At 44.7% G+C, this 18,946-nt stretch overlaps 1 long non-coding RNA gene across 1 annotated transcript; it reads left to right on the plus strand.

Annotated features, from left to right (window-relative positions):
• The first annotated feature begins 2,903 nt into the window (after window positions 1–2,903).
• Window positions 2,904–13,749, plus strand: LOC120402168. Its single transcript, XR_005597032.1, has 3 exons — window positions 2,904–3,073; window positions 9,577–9,663; window positions 12,866–13,749. It is a non-coding gene; the product is annotated as an uncharacterized LOC120402168 (long non-coding RNA).
• The last annotated feature ends 5,197 nt before the right edge of the window (window positions 13,750–18,946 follow it).

Consider the following 18,946-nt stretch of genomic DNA (forward strand, 5'->3'; position numbering starts at 1 on the left):
CATTTTTGAGCCTTACATCGGTTAACAAACAGAATGGACACAGGAAGCCGGACATAGACTAAGGAATTAATTCCGGCAAGACATAAGGATGATTGTGTATCTTATTTATCTGAATTACGCAGGGCTGCCTAGAGGTGGGGGGCAAGCGGGGCAATTTGCCCCAGGCCCCGGGCCCCACAGGAGCCCCCACAAGAATATAGTATCTATAGTATTGCAACTTTTTTATGGAAGGGGCCCCCAAAATTGCTTTGCCCCAGGCCCCCTGAATCCTCTGGGTGGCCCTGGAATTACGGGCCTGGTCCAAAGCCCACGGAAGTCAATAGCAGACTTTCCATTGACTACAATGGGCTGTGGGTCAGGCCTACATGCACTACTTTCTCTAAGTAATTAAAACAAAACCTTTACAAACGGAACAAGCTCTGAGACTCATTGTAGCATTTCTAGTTCCCAGGATCGTATGTGGAACATCTCCGGATACAGTGATGAGGGACACATACATATTTAGGGCATACTGATTAGATTGATGGGACCTTTAGATGTGTAATTATGAGGGTTACTTTTTACTCCAAATTACTAGAGTATCAGTAGCAATCACAGTGTCCTGTGTCTTGGAGGCAAGCCCTGTAGGTGCCTCAGCCGCTAGGCCTTGTAGGAGCTAGCCTGGTGGGTCCCAATAACTACTCAGAGACGTTGCTAAATGAAAGGTTGTTACTAGGGCTAGCAGGAAAGGGAACGGTTGCAAATACCCTAGGTCCACAGGTGCCAACAGTTCAAAGTGAGCAATAAACAGTTCTTGCCTGAGTCCCTAGGGCAGTCCAGTCAAGAGTCAGGGCTTTTCAGGCCTAGTGCCTGGAGTGCTATCTCCAGTCCACTCTCTATTCCAAGCAATTAGGAGCTTGCAGGTTTCCAAGACAAGCTCAGTTAGTGTCTCTTATTGGAGCCTCGCTGCACTAGCTTCCTGCCTAGCCGCTTCTATTCCCCCAAAGTCCCATTGGGGCCTTTCCACTCTGGCTCCCTGCCCAGCCGCTGCGGCTCCCTCCCATTCCCACACAGACATGAACCGAGGTGTAAAGTCCGGCAGCCACAATCTGTTCCACATACAGGTCTGTCCATAGTTCCTCAGGCTTCTCTCTGGCTCTCTGCTTGCCATGTGGATGATGCTTCAGCTTCCAAATAGACCCGGACCACTTCCTAATTCAAGACCTTTCCCCTGCCTGGGAAGGGAAAGTGAAATAGGAAGGGGCTGATGGGAGCAGTAATTCCCTGCATTGCAGATCCCTCACACTGCCCTCCTCTCTGAAAAGGATGCGTCCTCACATCCAGTGCTAGTCCATGTGGACGTCTTGGTGCTAGCAGGGGGCTGTGTGGCCTCAGGTTTGCTTTTAGCTCTGGGTTAGTTACAGGTTCACCTCCACTCTGCCAGGTAGGTTCTGTTTGTGGAGTGACTCCCACCGGTTCCATCCCATCACCCGACTTGGTTCCCTGTAATATGGCCACACTTGGATAAGCCATACCAGGGCTTGGCTCTACTAGCTGGCGCACACACCAACAGTCACCCCGGCCATATCCTCTTCGCTGCCCTGTTTGACCACCAGGGTTTTATTGACCATTGCCCTGGTCTGCTGTTGCAAGTTAGTCATACCTTCAATTGGGCCAGAACCCAGGTAGGGTTTTAGCCTGTTGTAATGTAGGAAAAAACTTTTTCCAGGGAAGAAGATAGTTCATAGATTACATCTGATACACAGTTGACCATCTGTATAGACCCTTGTACATCTGTTGTAATTTGGCACTCAAAGACCTATTCCCTTTGTGGTCCCTGATCAAAACCAGCTCAGCCTCCTGGGATAGCTGGGCAGAGACCTTAAATCATAGTGGTCCTTCTGTCTTTCGATGTCCCTGCTCTGATGATCATAGAATCATAGAATCTCAGGGTTGGAAGGGACCTCAGGAGGTCATCTAGTCCAACCCCCTGCTCAAAGCAGGACCAAACCCAACTAAATCATCCCAGCCAGGGTTTTGTCAAGCCTGACCTTAAAAACCTCTAAGGAAGGAGATTCCACCACCTCCCTAGGTAACCCATTCCAGTTCTTCACCACCCTACTAGTGAAAAAGTTTTTCCTAATGTCCAACCTAAACCTCCCCCTCTGCAACTTGAGACCATTACTCCTTGTTCTGTCATCTTCTACCACTGAGAACAGTCTAGATCCATCCTCTTTGGAACCCCCTTTCAGGTAGTTGAAAGAAGCTATCAAATCCCCCCTTATTCTTCTCTTCTGCAGACTAAACAATCCCAGTTCCCTCAGCCTCTCCTCATAAGTCATGTGCTCCAGCCCCCTAATCATGCTTTACTGCTTGTCCAATAGTGTTGAGCATGCCTGACAACTGTGTAGGTAATGCTGTGGTATTAGCATACATCTGCCAGCAGTTCTTACCAAGGGGATAGTCACACACAAAACGTCATCATCTCCATTGACAACTGCACACTGCTCCTGTGGGCCATCATGATGTAAGGAAGCAAGCAATTCAAGTTCTGTTGATTCACATCTGTTCATTGGCATCCACAGAGGATGACAACATAGTTGTCAGTATATGGTTCAGACCTTCCACTAGCCCATCTGACTTTGGTGTAAAGTGGTTTGAAGGTCTTATTTATCTTGATGAGGTCACACACCTCTTGAAACAAACATGACTCAAAGTTCCATCTTTAGTCAGTGTGCAAGGAGTGAAGTGTGCCATAGTGGCAGACAAACTTATTAACAAATACCGTAGCAATTATCTGTGCTTCTTGGTCAGGCAGTGGATGGGCCTCTGCCCACTTGGCAAAGTAGTCTGATGTCACGAGGATGTACCAGCTGCCTCTCTCAGTGATGTTTAGGGGTTCTAGAATACCCATAGATGGCAGCTAGACAGTGCCTCCTTTTACCATCTGTTGCAGTTGTTCACTGAACTTTGCCTGGGATGGATTGGGATCCTCTGTGATCCCAGTCTCACAGGTCTGGTATCTCCAGTCTCAACCCAGTGCTATCAACCCTGTACACTCCAGGTCATCATCCCCAAAGAAGAAGACATCAAGGTAATTTCCCAAAAGATTCTGGGATGCTTGTAGTTGCCCAGATGATAGACTCCTCCTCCTCAGCCCCAAATCCTGCATGAGATCTTCTCTTTCTCATGCATGTTTCTCTCCCATGTTCAGTCTGTTTCAGTAACTTTCACTTTTCTTAGTATCTTACAGTACTGCTAGTATTTCAGGGATTACTTTTGAATATAGAGTCATTTTTGGGTGTACCAAGCCCTATGCCCTGGTACATGACTTGGGGATCCGTTACCATTCTTGTAATCCTCACCAGAACGCAGCCTCTCATACTTTTGCCCATGCTCAAGGCCATCAAAAATGCATGTTAACCTAATGAGGGGGGTTCTAGCATGCCTTCCAGTCCATCCACTGGGTTCCCCTTCACCTGTCTGGGAATGACTCTCTCTCTCTTCAGGGTAACATCACATTCCATGGAGACCTCACACACCTGTGTTTCACCTACTGGTGTCATGGCAAATTGTCTCTCCTTGATATAGAGGTCTCTCTTGAAATCGAGGTTGCTCTCATATTGTTTGAGGAAATCAGTCCTGATTAGGTCTTTGTGGGATGCTTCTTCTGCCACAGACAAGATGGAGTCTGTCCAGAATATTAGTTGTTTGCCATATTCCCTCAATCTTGAGGTGAGTTGAACAGTTTCCTCTCTGGCTGGCTCTGTCCCAGAATCATGAATAATGGAAACCTGTGCCCCAGAGCCTACCAGAATTGTACATTTGTGTCCATTGATCTTTCCTGTGATGTTGTATTTGGGTCCGATCTCACTGGAAGTTATAGTCTCTCGTTTTGGGCCTACTAGTCTGCAGATGGGGGCTGGCTCTTGGCCCCTGCCATTAGTAGGTTCCCTTCTTCCAGGAACTACCCTGATGAGGGCATTCATGCTGCAAATGGCCTGTTTTGCTATGTCTCCAACATTGTAGATCTCCCCTCCTTTGGGATGGTTTTGATTGGGATTCAGTCACTTCCTGTGTCCGGGTCTTCTTTTGTTTGTGCTTTCTGGATTATAGGACTCCCTTTCAGCTTTCAGGTGGCTAGTATCACACTATATTCCTCTGATGCCCTCAATCAGTTTTCTGAGGTCTGCACCGCATGTTTCCTGTAGTAGCATTTACTTCAAGTTCAGCATCATACACTCATGCCCCTTGTTCTGCACCTTCTATAGCTAGTTCTAGCTTCATTGCAATCCTGAGGGACTCTTCTAGCCCTGAAGGTCTCTCCTTATGAAAAGCTATCCTGATCTCTCTGCCTCTCTCTCAGCTCTGTGGGTTACAAATTGGTCTCTGGAAGGTAAATCCCATTTGGTCATCAGAGTCCAGGAATGCCTTGGTGGCCAGGTGCTGGAAGCATACCTCAAATTGCTGACCGATTCTCCCTTTACTTGTTTGCAATTGTTGAACGCTGCTCAATTGCACTCAAGATCTAAAGTCTGATCTAGAGACCATGGTTGGGCATCCTTGACAGAGACATATTCCCCATGTGTCAGTCCTTCAGGCACCTCTTGGGCTTTGTCTTGTGGCAGCAGGCCAAGAAAACCCATCTTGGCTGACCTCATCCCAGCCATTTATTTGAGCAGCTAGTTCAAAATGAATGATCCAGCTGGCTCTGAAAGTGAAGATGGGCCACCATATCTCTCCACTTGCACTACCCCCTGTCTATCTCCACTCTCGAAGCTCAGGGGAACACTTTGATAATCAGGGTTGTTCACTTCTGCCCACCAAATAGCCCTCGTACCTTTAGTAGTTACCCCTAATGCCCTGCCAGTCAAACTTGCCAATTTCAAGGCTACCACCAGTGTAACCACTGGGGTTACTTTGTACTCCAAGCTTCTAAGGTACCAGGTTTACTGCATCTTGGAGGTAAACACTGGTGTGCTTCAAATACTAGGCCTTGTAGGTGCTAGCCCTGGTGGGTCTCAGTAACCGCTCACACCTAGCTACGCTTTTTACGAGGACAGGGAGGAAAGGAGAGATTGCAAATACCCTATATACAGAGGCATAAACAGTTACAGTTCAAAGTGAGCTATAGTAGTTCTTGTTTGGGTCCCTGGGGCTGTCCAATTGAATTCAAGTCTCTTCAGGCACAGCACCTGGGGTGCCTTCTCCAATCCACTCTCTATTCCAAGCAAATAGGATCTTGCAGGTTTCCAAGACAAGCTCAGTTAGTGTCTCTTATTGGAGCCTCTCTGCACTAGCTTCCTGCCTAGCCGCTTCTATTCCCCCAAAGTCCCATACAGTCCTATACCCAACTATAACATCCATTGCTGACAGCCTATTTCCCATACGGCTCTGCATCAGAGCCTGCTTCCAGCTTCTGCAGGTCACTGCTTGCCATGTGGCTGCTGCTTCAACTTCCAGACAGACCCCACCCACTTCTTGGTTCAAGATCTTTCCTCTTACCTGGCCAGCAGAAGGGGAAATGCAGTAAGGAGGAGGCTAATGGGAGCTGTAGTCCACTGCTTTGCAGATCTATCACAGCTGGAGTGGATCCTGGCTCCAGTTGGACTTGCTTGACCCTGGCTCCAGTTATTGGTAAGGGGATATAGAGCCTTTAGTTGGGGATGGATCTGAATGGCAACTTTTGCTTGTTTCAAACTTGAATCTGAACCCTCAGATCTAGACCAAACCTTTACATCTCAAGCTTGTCTCTAGATTTCGACCTCAAGGTGGGAGGATAAAAGCTAAATGAAGCTGAAATGTCAACGCCCCTCCCAAAGCATTAGGAATGCCTCCTTGCAGAGAATCTTCCTGGCACTACCCCTCTCCAAACAGCCACTTTTTCCCCTCCTCCATCTCTTGGCATCCTTGGTTGACTTCCTGAATCTTCTCTCTGCTCTGTGAGAGCCTATCAGACTGCTGACTTGGATGTCATGGATTCTTTAATTCCTTCCTAGCAATTAGCTCAAGATCCAGCCCAGGGCAGGAATGATCCAACCATCTGATGACTATCTGGTGGCTTACATAAAAGGAGTAGGTCGCCTTCATCTAACTCCTAGTGAGTGTGGTACAAATGACAACAAGCACTTACATGGTAGAGGGAAATACCTGCTTGCATCCCATGAGTGAGGGCAACCAAAGGTTGAACTGGCATAAACCACCTTCTCATTCTACATGTGATCACTTCAAGTCCGAACTCAGGCCTGCTGACATGAGTGTAATGGGGAAGCTTCTGTTAGAGTGAGGCACCATGGTCCAGGAGATGGAGCACTTACCTGGGATCCAGGAGACCTGATTCCTCTTCTGTGTGCTGCCCAAGACTTGCTGTGACCTGGGTCAGGTTTCTTCACCAATCTGCACCTCTTTGTCTTGTCTCTTCAGATTGTAAGATCCTTGGGGCAGATTTGTACGTACAGCACCTAACACAATAGGGCCCGGATCGCTGTGGGGGACTCTTAACAGCTCCTGTAATATAAATAAATTATGTTGATGCTCACTGTGCTGTATCTTTCTTGTGGCTGAAGAAGACTTGTCACTTTAGTCTCCAGGGCTGACAATCCAGCATCTTTTCAACAGCAACTAAAAATTCACTACTAAAAGAAAAGTGCACAACTACTTGTTTACCGTGTGCTTTCGTTTTCATTCTGAATGAAGCTGGCACAGCAGTCATATAACACTCATCTTTCCCTTGCATGCAACTGCTTTCAGAGGAGCTATTTTTAATGTAGGGCACTGTATTTTCAAAAAACTTGCACCATCACAGAGTCTTTTTAAACCGTCATTTGGGAATTGCCCCTCCTGGCTCTCTTCAGAAGCAAAGCAACTTGATGTTTGGGTTTTTTTCTATGCAGGGAGAGAAGAGGCATAAACTTGAACTGAAACGCTTTAAATAAAAGACCAATCTGTGGCTGAATGCCAGGGGTGAGCTATCCCACCCAATTATGAATCCTCTCAGAATTAGGGAGACATCAGCTACCCAGCTTTGCCCAGCCTCTCTGGCCATGCCCCTGGATAAAATACAGAGCCACAAGGGTAGTTAAAACAATTATCATCCAATGCAGCTTGAGCCTAAGCTACTCTGCTAGGACGTGGCAGGGAATGTTCAGCCCCTTATACAGCAAGTGATCTCTCTTTCTGCCCCTTGGGTAGAGAAGCTCCTGGATTTGTAAGCAATTGTGCGCCTCTGAACTAGTCCGTGCAGGGCTTTGGGGCAGCCTGCCAGTGGCAATGCAGCCCATTATCATCATTATGTGTCACTGGAGGCAGCAACAGGACAGAGATGCACAAGGGACTGGGAATGAGAGGAGACATTAATAACTATACATTGCACCACACAGACAAAAGATGTGTAAAGCCTACAAGAGCAGTGGAGGAAGAGAGTAAGAGAAAATAAGGAGAAAAAAATTAACTAGTAGAAAACTAAGCTAAAGTGGGACTGTGCCTGTAATAAAACTGGCAGGAAGAATGGCAGTGGTCTAGGGGTTAGGGAGCTAGTTTAGCGCTTAGAAGACCCAGGTTCAATTCTCTGCTCTGCCCTCGTCTCTTCTCTATGATGTTGAGCACATTGCTTAAGGCCACCTTGGGCTTGTCTATGATAGAGAAGCAATGCACCAAGAGGAGTGTGACTTCTAAAGAGCACCAATGTGTTGTGCACTCACTGGCCTGTGTGGACCTGCCTAGCGCAATCTGAAAGTTCCCTATTGTGCATTAACATAGTGCTATTCCAAAATAGTCCCACATTGTAGGGTGCTTTTAGTTCATGCCAGCAGTGTCTGCATGGGCCAATGAGTGCACAACACACTGGCACACTTCAGAACTCGCACCCCTTTAGGACACATTGCTCTTCTATGTGGAAAAGCCCTTACAAATGCATTCAGCTGCCTAATGCTGGAGACAGGCTGCCAATCTGCTTAGGCCTTCTTGTAACTTCTACTAGCCACTGACTTGCGTCTTTGGTAGCCTAAATATCTTTAAGGATTTGTCCCTTTACTCTTGCTATGCCTCAGTTCCACATCTCTAAAATGGGGCTAATAGTACTTTGAATGGTGGGAGAATAAATACATTAAAGATTGAAAGATGCTTGGATGCTGTAGTCAAGAGGGCCATTCATGCATCCACCCTTCAGTTCCTATTGTGACTGGTTAATTATCTGTGGTCAACCCTAATAATAGTTTGTTCCTATAATGATATCTTAAAACACTCTTCAAAACTCAGCAGAACTGCCTGATTGATCACTCCACCTCATTGGTCGAGGAAGTCAGCAAACCTTCTTCTTAAACCCAATAGTGACAACTAATCTCTGGCTGCTCAACACGTACTTTTAAGTTTCAATCTCTCCTGTGCCTGTTCTGCTTCCAGCCTTGTTCCTGTTTTACCCAGTCTGCTCCAGCACCGCGTCTCTACTGACTTCCTGGCTTTGGTTACTGGTTCCAGCTCTGACCCCTGGGCTCTGATTATTGGCTTCCTGACTCTTGCCCTGACCTCTGGCTTTTGACTCCCAATTCCCACTCCAACCACCAGGCATGACTGCTCACATGCTGGTTTGTGACAAATGCTAACTCTATAGGAAAAATTTGTCTCCTGATTCATCACCAGTGCTAGCAGCAGCCCTGGTTTTCCTTCACCTTGAACAGTTCAATCCTTGATCAGATTGGAGCCCCCAAAGGCTACATGGATGCCATGACACTCTTTCAAACTTCATGTGGGAAGGTGAGAACTTGATGTTCAAACAGCTCCTCTGTTGTTACAGAAAACATAGGTTCTCTTTTAGCCCAAAGTCTGTGTTTAGCTGGCCCCACTGAGGACAAAAGCTTCCTAATTATAGACAGCTAACAGTTAACAGATTTTTAAGGCCAAAGAGATATTTGTGATCATCGAATCTGACCTCCTGCATAAAACTAGCCATAGAATTTCACCCAGTTACCCCTGTATTGAACCTACAGCTTGCCAGGGAGTTTTTGGAAATAGAAAACGCACCATAAAAATGCATTTTTAGGGCACAGAAAGTGTTTGAGAACTGGGCTCAAACTTGATGTATTGTTTCAGGAGGGAAAAAAAAACACGCCCGTCCCCCACCCAATGTCAAAACATTTCATTTCAACTCTCTGAAATGAATCATTCTGACTTCTCATTTTGAAAATATTGTTTTGAACTGACATAGCAAAGATTTAGTTCAACACCAACAACATTTTAATGGGGAAAAAGAGCAGCTTTGGTTCAAAATGAACAGTTACCTCTTTTTTTGGTTAGCCCCCAAACCAAGAAATCAGGTGTTCCCTCAGCTCTAATTAAGCCCGGTGAGTTACTCTTTCAGCTCAAGGGGCACATGTTTGTAAATGCACGTTTGTAAAGTTCTATCCCCACTAAGCGTTAGGGTATCTGCATGTACGTTGCGTTCAGTTGGCATTTACACAAACACACCGTTTTCCATAGTTGGATAACGTCGCGTTTCCTGTGGTGATTGGGCTGGGAAATTTTATATTATGGGAAATTTCTGGCTGGAAGCCGGGTGTTCTGGGTATGTTGATATCTGAATATCTTGATGTCTATTCTCAGGAAACTTCCAGCCAAAATGTGCTCACTTGTGAAGTCTTCTTGCATCTCAACCACGCCTGAACTCTCTGCCTTCTCAGATGGTGAGAGGTGCGTCACTCAGCAGAGTGCCTTCGTAGCATCCGTATTAATGTCATTGGGTATATTTTGCAGTTCAGCTGCAGCTGATGGTCCATAGGCTATGTCTACGCTGCAGCTGAGAGATGCGATTCCCAGATATGCCTGTGTTAGCTCAGCTGAGGATAGCGCACTACAATTAGCAAGGTGGATATTGTGGCACGGATGTCAGCTTATACTAGCCTCCCAAGCTCGGACCCAGGAGGATGGGGAGGGCCTGTGCTGCCACCAGGGCTGCACCATCCACACTCCTATATTTAGGGCTCTAGCTTAAATGGACCAAGCACAAGTGTGTCTACCTGTGTTGGGAATCCACATCTGCCAGCTGCCGTGCAGACATGCTCACAGAGTTCCCAGGCCAAAGCAAGGGTCATTGCCTCTCTCCCCGCAACACACACACACCTGAAAACCTCTTGATCCCCGTTCATGCAGGAGCTGCCTTTTTTCCCCCAATGGGAGATAATGTGGTCAGCCTCTCCATATAAAGATTTCAGCTGGGATACAAGGAGGGGCAATTACAGCCCCTCCCTTTGAGAGATGTTGGCTATTTGAGTAAGTTTTCAGCTCCTTTTATTCCCTTCGTACCGAACATCTGAAATAATGGCATGGACGTGGCATCGTGAGTGTTAGAGCAAACATTGCTTACAGGAGTTTCTGTGAGAATACAGAAACCAAAAATGAAAGCTGTGCTTATTATGGTGATTCTAGGACACTAAGGCCTGCCCTGGTCTTAATACGCACAAGCAGCACCAAACAAAAAAGCCTTTAAGACACAAGTATCTCAGGACCAATTAAGACCAGTAGTATCTCTGCCACTCTAAATGGCATTGCATTTAGCCTGCAATCTAGGCACAGAAGATATATATGAACCCAGCCTTACACGACTATGCCCTTTATTGCTAGGTATGTCTAAATACAGGCAGAGGGAAGCATCATTCAAAATCTTCCCTCATGAAGATCAACAGTTCTGCCTTATGAATACTTGCAGTAAATGAATGCTTTATCTATGGTATACTTGTAGCACAGCAGGGATCTGGTTTGGGTGAGGGTACATACTGATTTCTTGGCAGGAATAAAAACCTATTCAGATTTAGCTGTGTTTGGAATAAATAAAAAACAAACATCTCAACACAAGCACTTTGCACCCAAAGGCTTTGTACAGCTGGAAGCTTTATTGATTCATATACCACCCACATAAGCTGCCAAAATGTGATACAATTTTTTTTAAGTCTTTATGGGAAAATGTAACCCTCCAAGCTCATTTATTTGGGGGGAAAGGACATAAAGAAACCCTCTGATAGTACCAGGTTTGCCTGGCAAGGTAATGCATTCTCTTCTCCTAAGGGGGCTGGTTGCAGTGTTGGAGCACGGTCACCAGACAGCACAGCAGAGCTGATTTTGGAGAGATCTGCTCATCGGTGACCACTGACAGCAAAACAAAGGTTTTGATGGGGTGGAGGAGATGCTTGGGAACAGGAAGAGGGTTCATATCAGGTCACTGCACTGCAGATTGTTCCTTGCAGATCATGGCACTAAGAAATCCCACACTCTTAATCCCAAAGGGGTGATTCCAGCTCTGGCTACTAGGACTCCCCCCCCCTGCAGCAGGGACCCCCTTGAAGAAGGGGATGTACATGTTAAGAACAGGTGTAAGGAGCTGCACCGAGGAAGACATTTGCATAAAGAGCAATAAGGTTTATCGGTCCTACAAAATCTAGGAACAATGCTACAAATTCTTGAGTGCTACCTACTGGCACCTTATCCAGTAACTATTTACATATGGGCATAAAGTTCTTCCCTATCAGGCATTCCTCAGCATGCAGGGAATCTGTGGAAGAACAATTGCAGACTAAGGTTTTACCTCTTCACTGACATCTTGGCAGGGGATAGGAGTGACTGTAAATGCCTCATACCAAAGGCTTCATTCTCCTGCCCTTGGAAAACTCCCACTCCCCACTGTTGCACCCTTTTCTTTTTCCTTTCCCCCAACCTTTCAGAGGGACTGTAGGAGGTTAGGGATGAATGAGAAACTGTTATGGATACAACAATGGCTTTGCCTACCTCCACATACAATGGTGCAGTCTCACCCAATAACATTGGCCACAGAATCTTGAGTGAAGAACTTTGACTAAAGTCCTGCATCTGACGCCAAAGCAGAAATGACCACCTGAGGTCCCTTCCAATGACTACATGACCTCCTGAGGTCCCTTCCAACCCTGATATTCCATGATTCTATGAAATCAAACCCAGAACACCTGAGTCCCAGCCCTGTGCATTAAGATCATCCTTCGACTGTCTCAATTAGCTTATCAACCCAACATTTTAAGAGCAAGATTTCACAACTGCTGTGTATTGCCAGCCAAATGTAATGAAAAATGAGGTTTTTATGGAATTCAATGTTTCTTGGATGGCAGCTTAAAAATGAGACTTAATTGAAGGACTGAGAGGAAAGCAGTTTCATTGGTAGGAACGGAGTTAAAAAAAAGATTTTTTTTCAACTTGGGTGTAGGGCATAATTACAAAAACATTAAAGCAAATAATTGGTAGTGCTGTAATTTTTTCCTCCCCAGGTAACTACCAATGTATTACACAGTGAATCATTGACTCTGTCCCTCCTATCATTAATTACTGTGATGCATAAATAATTGGAAAATTATATGTCCCAAAAATGATTTAGTAATACATTTTATGCATCTAATAAGCCTAGGCTTTTAATCATCGCTAGACACGTTATGATAAATTCCACTCCACATCTCAACTATTCCATTATCTCTCTCCTGAAAAGCTGCCATCTCCTTGAATGCAAATACCAGCAAGTCACTTCAGATCACATGCTTCCCAACGGAAGACTGTTATGCTGTGTGCATCTGCTATTGATACTTTGGCTCTTAATTCCTGTAGAGGAACTTCTGCAATGCTACTCCAATTGGGAACATATTAAACAATTGTCTGTTCCTAAAACAGTGGCCCATGTTTTAATTTAAATGGAAATATCTTAATCTGTTTCTTCCACCAATAAGCAACTTCCCCCCACCCCCACAACTGGGATGTTTCAAAGCATGCAGCTGTTTTATAAGAACTGGGACATTTGAATCTCTTCTCCTTTTATTGCAAACAATAACAAATATTTTGATTTGGGCTGCTCGGCATGACATCTGTGTTATCTTTTTTCCAGGTTCAGCATCATTATGTTTGACATTCCGTCAACTAGTTTTGACTCAACACCTTAAAGGAATGACTCAACCTGAAAAAGCACAGGAGCCATTGATACGTCGGACAGCTATTTAAAGCTCAACCAAAGCAACACCGAACCTGTCAAAACTGTTCAAATTCCATTTGTCGCTCTGAAGCTAAGCATCCATGATGAGTTTCAGGACTGCACACAGAACCTTTTGCTTCTTATATTCCAGAAAATCTAGGTTTACTATTGGCTGAAAACAGTCATGTGATGAGAAATTTCTTCTCACAGGGACACATAGTAAGAGCTGTAATGACCTTAACCAATCAGATTGCATATGTATATAGCTGAATGCTAAGTGGTGGTAGACGCATTTAAAAAAATATTCATCTCTCAGCCAATGAGCTTACAAAAGTCTCTGCTTTTTGATTGGCATGTCAAGGATGAAATGTTGTTTTGGATCTTTTGACTCTCTCTTTTCTTTAATGTAAAAGGAAAATCCCTGCTATACTTATTCATAGCAATTAGGCAGACACTTCTGACATGTCTCATGTTCCACATGTTTGCATGTATAATGATATGTTTTGAATTTAGGTTTTTAGTGATTATCAGCACATTGTGCTCCAATTAATTTGTAATTTAAGTCAACATAACTCTATGGTCGGCTGATTAGATGACATTGTCCTTGCTTTATTAATTCAATATCAAAGGCCATAAGATGCATCCTGCGTCTGTTAGGGCAAATATACCGTCTTCAACCAATCACTGGTGCCATCAAAATCAACCGTGTCTCAAGAAGCAATTTGGACCCTGTAGTGAGGTGGTCTAGCTCCCCGCCGCCCCGGAGGGGGAGGAGCCCTGGCCAACTAGCTTACAGACCCATTGACTTCAACAGTTGTAAAAGACTGGGTTAAAGCTTTCCTAGTTGTATGCATAATTCATAATAAACTTATGATATATATTGTGTGGAGCCCTTACTCTCTGTGTCAAGAATGTGTCTGCCTTTTTGAAAAAAGATCTACACCTCTCTTTCAAGTCCCTGTTTGTTAAAGCCTGGTGAGAAGGGAGGAGCTTGCTTCCCTGTTAAAAAAAAGCCCAATTGGTTAGACTGGCAAGGAATCCTACTTCGACCTTCCTGCTACCAACTCTTCTTCTGTTTGAGGATGGGAATACCACTCTAAGAAAAGCTGACATCCTCACAATTGGGTAACTGGTTACAGGGTCCCTGAGCTATGGGCTTCCAGAAAAGACTTTGTGTCAAAACAGCGCCAAGTGTTCATGATGGAAGAATTTATCGCAGCAATCTTGATAGGTGGCAGTCTGGATTGCTTCTGGAAGTAGAGACTCTGACAGGGAAGTCAGGAAGAAGGACAAAAAAACCCAACTCACTACCAAGAGGCTCTGTGCCTACAGAAAATGTAAGATAGTAAAGGAATGCAAAGAGGTCCAGTGCATTCTCTGGGTGAACCAAGCCATGACTGAAAGTAGTCCAGGAAATTAAGGACTCTCTGGTGATGGAGGCAGCAATCACAAAGACTGCAGGAGTCTACTGAGAATGTTACTCTGGAAGAGTTTGATAAAGCCATAGAAGTACCTGACACTTGCAGTGGGAAACAAAGTAGCCACAGGTGGGAGTGCATGAAACGAAACGCAACACATTGAAAAGAGGCACAATGGGATGAGTGGAGATGCAAAGAGGGGAGAATATGAGGAACAGTGGCAGAATTACAAGGATAGGCTCCAATGTGTGAGAGAAAGGAGCAAAACCTATGAAATCGAAATGTAGCATGTCCTGCACATGAGAAAGATGTGTTTGGCAACACACATCCTAAACTCGGATCTGAAGAAAAGCTTCCCCTGGGTGAAATATTTCCCTATGAGTTTGCTTTTAATAAATTCACTTTCAAAGGACCTTGATGAGGGCCAAATATACAGATACAGTGACACATGCTGCAGCAATATGTGCACTGACTCTTAGGAACCTGGAGAGTTAATATTAATCAAGCACTTACTTTCCTGGGGATGCTGCCTAGAACTACTGTTGAATTCTTTCTTATGCAATCTGGTTTGACTTTTACAACACTTCTGGAGCACTCTCTGAATAGGCAACATTATGAAGAATTGCTCTTTCCCCCCTTCTCTTACCTGTTTGGGCTATTTAATTAATCTGTGCATGTTAGGGAAAAACTGGGCAGTTTTCCCTAAACAGTCATTGTGGCTCACCTGATGGCCCTGCTGAGATAAATAAGGGGACTGTGTGTGTGGCAAAGGCAAAGAAGCACATTTCTCTCTCCTGTTTGAGAGAAGGACTCTGCTTGGTCAAAATGATCTGATGCACCCAACTCTTCACAGCTAAAACACAGTGGTCCACAATGTATGCTGGATACCTATGTACTGATCTCCCACATCGGAAGGTGGGCATCAAAACCCTTTCCCATGTGACTGGCTCTGACTAGAGGAAGAGATGGGCAGAATCAATGGGGTTCACACTATCCTCCTACCAGCCCTGTGGACTTCCCTTTGAAGCCTAACACCTCGCCAAACGCTGAACACCTATGATAGTGAATTCCCAGTTGGAAAGGTCCTGGGGCCGCTCCCCACTGTGGAAGCCTTGGTAGCATGGCTGTGAGTGAGCTGTGCTCCAAGGAGCTGGGGGGAAGGGAAGCAGGACTATGAATACAATGAGGTGGGACACAGAGAATCAGATTGTGGGAATTCCTTTGATTTGCAGGTCAGAACTTTACTTTCTTTTACATCTCTCCTCAATGAGGAGGCACCATAGAGGGAAGCAGAGTTTCCTGGGCCCATGGTGGTTATTGGCTTGTAGCGGGACATCCTGATCTATGAGCTATTTAGTTACACACCTCATAATGCCCAGGAGAAAAAAAAAGTCAGAGGCTTCAGAATAAGTTTTATTCCCCCCCACACACCCTTGACAGCTTGAATTAAAAATTTGACTGTAGCCCAATCTTCCTGTAATCCTTACTCATGCAAACAGCTCCATTGACTTTAATAGGCTTGATAATGTTTAGCACGCTCCATGCACAGCTTCAAAGCACTTCTACAAAGTGGGGATTATCTCTGTTTTATAGCTAGGGAAACTGAGGCACAAAGATCTTATGGCACTTCCCAAGGTCTCACAGCGAGTCAATGGCAGAGCCAGGAATGGCAGTCAGCTCTTTTGGCTTCCACTATCCCAGTGCCTAGCCAATGTGTCAGACTGCCACCCATAAACCACATTAGACCGAGAATGGAAGGAGTCCAACGCTTACTCATGTGAGTAATTGTTGCATTATTAGGGACATGAATGTATTATATGGGGGAATGCTGAGAGCTCCCCAAAGAAACAAAGTCGTTTCCTACTTTCAGGCAAGGATAGTGTCTGCAGTATCACATTAGCCAATGTTTACATTGACCACATGCCAGTATATAAATCTCATTGCCTCGATGAGTCTAGCTCGATCACCCCAAGGGATGGATTTCAGGTCATAAAATGTAGATCATCATGGACTGGCATTGTCCAAACAAGACAGATCAAGATGAGTTTTTCTGGTGTGTCAGATTTGGTTTTAATTTAGATTGATACATGACAACTTGTCAAGGAAATGCCATCAAATATTAGTGTTTCTTTCCTGTATGATACAGTATTGTATAGTGAGAACATTCTAGGGCTTAAAATCAGCCAACCAACAAAACACTTTATCCTCTGTTCTTATACAAAAGATAGTACAATAGAGTTGCTACTACTGTACAGGAATAAAGGATTGACTTCCTGTTAACCTCACCCGGCAATATAATAAAGGAGTGATATTATGATTCTTATTTCAGATACATGTCAGAATGACACAGGTTCTCCTCCCTGCTCTGTTTGATTTAGAGCAAGGATTTAAACCTGGTTCTCTTACATTTCAGGTGGGTGGCCTAGCCAGGAACCTCTAGAGCCTGTCTCGCTTTCTCTAGCCCAATTAATGTTTAATTATTTATATGATATTAACAGCAGTTCTAGGAGGCTAATAGTGAATAGACCAGTGGTTAGGCTCCTTGCCTACAATCTAGGAAACTCCTGTTCGCGTCCTTGCTCTTTTAATTCAGTGCCCTTACTAGTAGGTTATTCTCTGTCTTACTTGGACAGGAAATTCCATCCTGCACTCGAGAAGCCTTCTCAACCAAAGTTTTGTCAGAACCATGAAAAGTTTCAGTTTTGACAAATTGGTATTTTCAGACAAAAACAAGGTTTTTTTAACCAAACCTCTCCCCCCTCCCCAGCAATTGTAGATATTACCCACTCTTACTACCCAAAGCTAGAATTCTCCATAATCACCACAGTTATTTGCTTAGTTTTGTTGCCTTCCAAAAGACAAGGGCGTTTTACTATTAGCAGAATTGCCGATCCATAGCATTCAAAAATCACGAGTCAGGCCCCTAAAAATCATGACTGGCTTTAAATTCATGGGATTTGGGAAAAAATGGTATTTTGGATTCTTTGCATTTGCCCCCTGGACGTTGAACCTTTTGGGATCATGCTTTCACGCTTTTTTTTCTCAAGCCTGAGGGCTAGAACCTGATGGCCCTTTTTGTTTTTTTGGTAAATGGAAACTGAGAGACTCATTTAATCACATGACTCCTAGTGCTGGGGCTTTTGAGAACAAAAATATTGAGATCCATGAAAATCATGAGAGTTGGCATAATTATATTAGAGCATGTTCCTTTCTGTGCTTGCTCCACGGAGGAGGTGAGTCTGTCACCCCTGATAGAAATGCGTGCTTTAGCTCGAATTGTGGAGATTCATGCTTTTAACGCTGGGAGCCCCTGGATGTTGGCAAAATAGAGGCTGGCACAGCCACACCTGTGCAAAATGCTGCAGGGAAGAAAGATTCTGACTTTAAAGCCAGAAGGGACCATTTATGATCATCTAGAATGACCTCCCACAGAACACAGGGCAGAGAATAGAACCTTGTTGTAAACTCTGCATCAGGCCCAATAACTTCTGCTAGAGTTAGAATATAGTGTCGCAGTTTCAGAGTAACTGGAGCTGTATCCTTCCTCCATGATACCCCTCCCCAGCTTTTCGTATAATTCCTGGCCCACAGTGCTATGTACACTTCATACAATAACGTACCCAAAGATATTGCAAGGGATTGCAGGGTCTCTCACACACAGTATTTTAGAAACATCTCCAATCTTGTTTTAAAGGCTCCAGGTGATAGAGAATCCACCATGTCCCTAGGTTAGCTAGGCCCATAGCTAATCTCATTGTCTAAAAGATAAAAATTGCCTCTACAACAACTAGCAGTATTTTTGTGAGGGTGACAGTATGATCAAGAGACAATCTCTTAAAATGTGACCATAAAGTGGGGAGATGTCAGCTAGGGGGAGATGAGGTGCCAGGACAATGAGTGTGTGGGGAGTATGTGATGTGCTCCCAGTGCCTAAATGCAGTTAGCTTTATAGGAGGTATATAAATGAAATGGGGAGCAATTTCCTTCTTCCTCCCCGCTCTTCAATTCAGTGGGAATCTCCTGGATGATATTAGGTGCAGGGAACAGCTGAAATGACCCAATGGCATGTAGCAACCCAGCAGTTGTTCACCCACAATCGGGTGTTTGAGCCTGTTTAACTGATCTCTAGCGGCCCCCTAAAGTCACCAACCTCTCTCCCCCAGCATGACACCATTGGGGACTGACAGAAGGCAACATTGCTGCATTATCAGCTCAGCAGTGAAAGGACAAAATCAGGAGGCTTCCCTTAATCACCCTGGGTGCAGATTCACTGAAAAATTTATCTCTGACCACAGGCCATGGCTGCAGTCTCTCATGTGGGAGAACCCTTCCACTAATTTAAATTTGTCAGAGCAAAGCATCTTGTGCCTTTTATGGCCGGGGAGGACAAAGTAATGAATTTTTATTTTTTCACTATAAGAAGGCAAATATATTAAAGGGAAAACAGGTGTCTAAAACACTCCCTGGGAAGGAAGCTTTTTAACACACTAGCTGTTGCAGAATTGTTGGATCTCAATTTAGTGTTCACATTTTGAAAAGCAGGAGAGAATACATAAAAATATATGTACTCAGACATACA

The sequence above is a fragment of the Mauremys reevesii genome, linkage group 3 (assembly GCF_016161935.1).
Source record: "Mauremys reevesii isolate NIE-2019 linkage group 3, ASM1616193v1, whole genome shotgun sequence".
Lineage (NCBI taxonomy): Eukaryota > Metazoa > Chordata > Testudines > Geoemydidae > Mauremys > Mauremys reevesii.